Genomic DNA, 6852 nt, shown 5'->3' on the forward strand with positions numbered 1-6852 from the left:
TATATATATGAATTTACTCATCATAAATCTAAATTGTAGTTTTAAAATATAATACTAACTTTGTTTAACCAAAGCATATTCAATCCAGATTATTGAATGTTCTGTACCTTAACTGTCATCAAGAAACTTCCAGATGAAAATTATTAATTGCTATAGACTTTTACAATGGTGGCCAGGAATGAAACTGTGTCAAGAAAAGAGCATGTCAGGTCCAAGCGTCAGAATATAGGGTAGTACAAATTTGTTTATTGACATGTGTAGCTTTCATTTTGACATCACAGCATGCAAAATTCAGTCCGGTTTGTACTGGATCACACCTTTTAAGTTGATCTCTTCCAAAAATGTCCATGTACTTTAACAGTGAATTTTGATTATGTACTTCTTGGGTTGTGTAAATAATGACCTTCCAAAGGAATATGGTTGTATGAGAATCCAAATAAAGTGAATTATTGACATTTAAAGTTGTGTAAGTAAAATCATATTCTGAAAAATTACTCACTTTACTGAAACAATTGGTGTTGATACAAAAATGACCTTTATGACTTTTATTATAGTACGGTAATCCCTCAGGATAGTGATTTTAAATATCACTATACATCTCTTTGTTGATAGTACATGGTAATGACTGAGTACACTTTCATGTCAAGTGTACTAATAAACACAGCTGGCACTTGCACAGTCACAGAACACTGTATCCTGCTAAAAACAACTCGATAGGGGAAAAAATATGTACATTTTATTTGAACTTAAGGCTAATTGCAAATTTTTCACCACAAATTAACTCTTTTCGTACTTGAATAGAGAACAATGTATCACATATTTTAAGATTACATTAAAACAGAATTAAAAGATAATATTAAAACATGGATTTCACAAAACAATATTTCTTTAACTGATATTTATTTCTTGCAGTGTTTGCCACCTTAAAACATTTATTAATATTTGTTGTGAAAATCCGGACTGAGATGCTTTATAGTTTGTGCAAATTAAGTCTAATCGTCATGGCAGTGGACAGGGCATCGGAATTTATTAAATTAAGCATGTTGAATGTTAAAAAAATAATGAAAGTGCATCCATGCAGCTGAAGTTATAGGTTAAACAGGGGGCACGACTCCATTAAGGTTTGTTGCAAAATGGTGAAAATCGAACTTGACCTTGTTATTTTCGATGTAAAACTTCCAACCAAATTTTGGTTGGTTAGTCCTTCAAAATTTATTTAGTGGAAATGATAATTGCAATGGACAAGATGTGACTGGATTGTTTGAGTTTATTGATAACACCATATGTAACCTTCGTGTATAGTGTGCGGTTTTGAGGGACAATAAACATGGGCTTTTCAAACATTCTTACAGATTCTTCATAGTAGAATGTCATTTCGTCGAAAATATTGAGCAGAAACGAAATTCACGACAGGGGTTATGTGATGTGACTATATGTTTGTACATTCTTAGGGATTCTTGACAGTGGAGTGTCGGTCCTTAACAGTGTACCATGGGTCCCTGTATCTGAGGGCTACTTCCCTGAACATCAAACATGTATAAGTAGGAGTCAATCATAGTGTAATACACAATAGTTTTTCAGTAAATAGACAAAACTTCATATGTATTTTACTCTGAGTGGGCAGAAAGAACGAGTTTGATATGGCTTAGGAATTTCACGGCGTCTGGCTGAGGGTACATGGAGAAATCGCCCCATGAACAACTCGCCCCGACGTATCTGGAGAAGTCGATCCAGATTATATATATATGAAAATCCTATATGGAAATTTTAGGCGAGCGATACGGAATCACGGATTTTAACATCGTATCGCACGTAAGATCAGTCATATGAGATTAAATGGAACAAAGGCAAAAGCAGCACACAGGAAGCGCAAAGGACAAAATCATTGTATAACTAGCCACCAGAATACTCGGAAAAGACAAAGTAAACGCACAGTTTTTAACCTACACTTTTTTTTAACGTTATGTGTGCTTCTTTTTTCAGTCTTTATCGAGAACCTTCCAGTACTTTGGTTAGTATTTTATCAGTTTAGTTTGAGGTATATTTGCATTTGGTTTGGTGAATCTGAAATACTCTATGATTATCTAAATCAAGATAGAATGATTAGGTGGAAATGCTAAAATTCCATGTTGAAAAATGAGCAAACATTAAAAGTATAACCAACTTGACTGATTAAAAAATAAGACTACCTGATATAGAACATATTAAATAAGGATAAATGTAGTACCAACTTCAGTCGGGGTAGGGGTGGACTTACGTTAGGGTCACTGCCCTCTAAATGAATTTGGGGCTTCTTTGTAGTTTTCACTTTGTATTTCAGCCTCTTAAATGGGAACAAGTCAATTTTTTTTTAAAGTGAGCATAAAAACCTTTATTGTAGATACTTACCTTTTCTGGCTTTTCCAATCTTCACTTATTCAATCACACATTCAAACAGACTGAAAATGCGTTTCGGCCTGGCTTGTATACCCAGAATGTATTTCAGTTTGACTAGGATGCTTCGTATCACATTTCAGCCTGGCTTGTATACCCAGAATGTATTTCACTCTGACTAGGATGCTTCGTATTACATTTCAGTCAAATGTTGTGTTACAGATGCTGTTAACTTTTGAGATTCCATCATTTTCTCCCAATAAGTCTTTAATATATCCAAAGAGATGAAATTGACAGACAACATTAGCTTTCTGTTCACGTATTGATCCCCTATGGTTACATTAATCTGTTTCAAATTACAGCAACCTTTTGTCCGGCATACTTGCTGAATTGTTATCAAGCGGGATCTTTAAAAACGAACTAATGCGAAATGAAACTTCTTGGGGCTTGATGTTGGAATTCTTTGGGGTTTTTAGGGTTCTTCTTGAAATTTCCGAATGGCACAAAATATTTAACATTTTTGGCATATTCAGATGAGTAGAAAAGATCAGTCATAAATAAATCTTCATAGTTCTTGCATGTATGGTGGAACATTCGAATATTCTTTGTCGAAACTTGCGTGGACGTCATAACTTTAGAATACTGTTTATTGAAATTTGCTTGGACATTTCAGGGGTTAAGAAGTTGTACAAAATATAGTATAGCTTTAGTTCTCGAACCAAACTCTTTCAGTCTCCATCAGTTTAAGAACCTGTTTAGCAATATTAAGAACTAAAGACCGATGTTTGTCATGCCATACCTAGATGTTTAGTTGCAATTTCCATTTTTAAAGGCGTCTTGCATGTCATATCTTATCAAATTGTTCCTTCTTTACGACCGTCCGTCATTTTGTCTTGCGCGCAATGCGATAATATATATTCGCTGAAAATATTTCAGGTTTTTGTCATCGTAACTACCATCAATGTCAAAGGAGAAAATAGAACATAGAAAGAAAAATAAAGCATGCACCAAACACAAAGGAACATGGATTACTCTCTTACAGTTTAAACCAAATTTAAAAATGTTGCCTTCATTTTTACCTAAACATCTATTGGTGTTATTGCATTTCTTATTACTTAGATTGTAACTTAGCATGGTGCTACATAATTTCGAAAGGCACCTGAAATATTTTTAAAAATTTTAATACCATGTTGGTAATATTGATTTAGCTGCATATCAGGATTTCCAAATTTATGAAACACGTCATTTAGAAATTAAAACGCAGTTACTCCACATAAAGCCATAGTTATGATATGATAAAATCAGAGCTTAATCACTGCATAAACTATTCATACAAAAAAGTAATTTCGTGTTCAATTTTATGTTCGATAGTGTATTATTTTTTTCTTCATGTAATCTTTTATCACATATATTTTTAAAATCTTTTAGTTGATGTAAAAATAGCAACAAATCTCAACTTTTCGCTTATTTTTAAAATTCATGTAGATGACATAATATTTGTTGGGGCAAAAGAACTATAATAACTTTCCTGTCCATTTTAGTTATCTTTATTGAAAACTCATATGATGCAAATATACCAGACTCAGAGACACTATGATGTACCTTTTAAACTTTTATCCCTTACAAAAAAATGACTCTGCCCATAAAAAAGCATGCTGCGATCTTCCCTTTTGAAAACAAATGACGAACTTGACCAATCCTCTCCATTCCTTTACGCACATTTTGTCTCCAACTGTATTTATTTTATGAAATATTTTTTTTCCTTGTCAGATGACAGAGTTTTAATAAACTAATGTTGAACTTCATGTTTCACTGTTTTGTTATGCAATCAACATGAAAATATTTTTTCTTTACGCAAAATGTCAAACTACTGTCTGCAAACACGGGTATTGTTTCAACTGACCACGTGAACTGTTCTCGGATGTTTTGAGGAAACCATGTAGGTTTATACAACAAATGTGGTAAAACGTGTATTCGTGGGTGGGTGGGGGAAATAAGTGCTTTCTATCTGAGCTAAACTATATGCAACGTCGCCTTCTTAGTAAGAGGGGTGGTTAATTGGACTTCGCTGATGTTATCTAGAGGATGACCTCCCTCGATTGTATGGTCCAGTGTGAGTGGATGGATAGAACGTCAACAGAGAACTGAGCAAGACTATTGGGAAGAAATAATGCAATACGAGCCCCCTTAGAGAAGAAAAATAACAAAATTTAATCAATAACAATTAAAAGCGGCAACTCCAATTCAATCTAAGTTATGTCAAGCGAATTTAATAGCAGTGTCTGATCTGGATTTATTTCATCATAATAACGATCGGTGAAATAAGCGCAATGTCCACGACTGATTGCATCACCTTCCTCTCTTGGCCGTGTATCACACGTCTTCCTATTTTATCTAGTGTTCCTATTCTGAACCTTCATCTCTTTCTGGACTTCCTAATCTTTTATTCTGAAGACGTCATCTCTTTCTGGACTTCCATCTTCGGACTGTCCCGTCTCTCCCAGAAAGTTGTTTCCTTCATGCTGTTCTCTTTCAGAAATTGTGCGTCCTAGCACTAAAACCTGCCTTTTCTTACAAGACAGCCACCTGGTCCCCTTTCTTGCTAAACGAGGAAAGCACTATTCTTTTTAGGCTTCCTCGCATCCAAACTTATCTTCTCTCAGGAATTTTCGGACTAAAGAATTTCGACCAAGGTCGTCACTTTAAATTTATATTACTCCAAAGTGTACGCCTTAATTTACTCTGACCAATCGTACGCAGTGGTTCCTACAGTTTCCCAAGATAATCATTTCTTTTGTCAGATTTTGGGCAGACTAGAATCTCTGGACTACGTTGCATATCAACTTCCCTTTGAAAATGACTATTTGACATGAGTTCTTATCAAGCGGTTATGGTCGGTAGCTCAAATGTTTACTTTCTCAGAACAGCGTTGATATGACCCGGTCAAATCTCAATGAGTCGTAGATGCTGGTCTTTCAAGTTTACCACTGATATGGGGAGGAAAGAGAAAAAAGGTCGAAGTGACTCTTCATAAAGACTTTTCGGGCTTAAATGTGATAAAATTGTAATGCTCAATGCATCCAACTTTAAGGTTCAATACTTAATCAAAAAACGACACTTTACACTACGGTATTATTTGTCGTTCTCAAAGTTATTGTGCATTTTTCAACCGGATGCTAAATAACATTTATTTTCCTCTTCCATTTTCGATGGAGGAGTCACAGTGGTTCATCAGTTAGAATGCCAGACTCGTGACCAAAAGGATGAGGGTTAAAATCCTACCATCGACTGAGCTTGGATCAACTACAGTGGTGTACCCTAAGGCAAGACACTTCAATTAATTTGGTACTTACTGACCTACTTGTGTTGATGTGCAGTAAAACATCAAATTAAACAAAACCGTTTCCAGTGCATTTACCCACTTCTCTGATGCATTACAGCTATCTTTGCTTCGTTTGCATTACCAGCTTCATCATTTTACGCACTATGCAATGGCAGAATAACATAGACTTAGTGTTAAACAAGAAAATATTTGTTTTTGTATTTTCTTGTTGTTTTTTTTTAAACCATTCAAGTTTATTATAAGTTTTCTGTTAGATAGTAATGATGCTTAAACTTTTAAATTGGATATTTTGATGACAAATATGTGAAACTTCACAATGTTTTGGAATTAATATAATGTGTTTCCCACTTCATACGTCCCATATTGTTTGCCATCCATGATTTACTGGCATTACACCAATCATCCCGATCGTCTCATTGTATAAAAATTGGAACGGTCATAATTATTTGACAACCATTAATTTACAATTAAATAAAATTCCTTGTGTATTGTGCTATTCACTTATTCATAAACAGATTGATAGCATTACATTTATAAAGAAAACAAATAAATTCCGATAAAAGTTGTTGTTGGCTAACATAATTTCAGCGACACCTATAGTCCGATCAGCTCAGCATCATGAATGATGTCCACGTCTGTAGCTCAGTTAATTTTCAGACCGCTCCGGTGGCCTAGTGCTTAGAGCGTCCGCCTCGGATGCGTGAGGTTCGAACCCCGGGCCGAGTCATACCAAAGACTTATAAAAATGGCACTCAGCATTAAGAGGTTAGTGCTATGACTGGTCAGCCTGGTGTCAGGAAGCAGCAGAGAGGGCGAACAGACCATTTTGTGGAAGCGTCCAAAAACCGAAATAAGCCTTCCTAAAAAAATAACCTTAAAAATCAAAATAACTAACTACAGAGGACTCTCAAAGAGTTTTCCTCCAAGAGTCCCTCTTGGGGTTAGTTCACGTTATTTCTCCAACTGAAAACTCGTCGATGGCGAGTACATTAAAAAAAACGAACCAACTTGAGGTCCCGCCCCCTCTGCCGTTATTAATTTATCCAAAAATTTTATCAAGTCCGATTCGATATCTTGTTCTAGGATCATGTAGTGCTATTGTTATAAATCCATGCGGAGTAGCTTGCGCTCGTGAA

The sequence above is a fragment of the Sinohyriopsis cumingii genome, chromosome 4, assembly GCF_028554795.1.
Source record: "Sinohyriopsis cumingii isolate HCF-2022 chromosome 4, ASM2855479v2, whole genome shotgun sequence".
Classification (NCBI taxonomy): Eukaryota; Metazoa; Mollusca; class Bivalvia; order Unionida; family Unionidae; genus Sinohyriopsis; species Sinohyriopsis cumingii.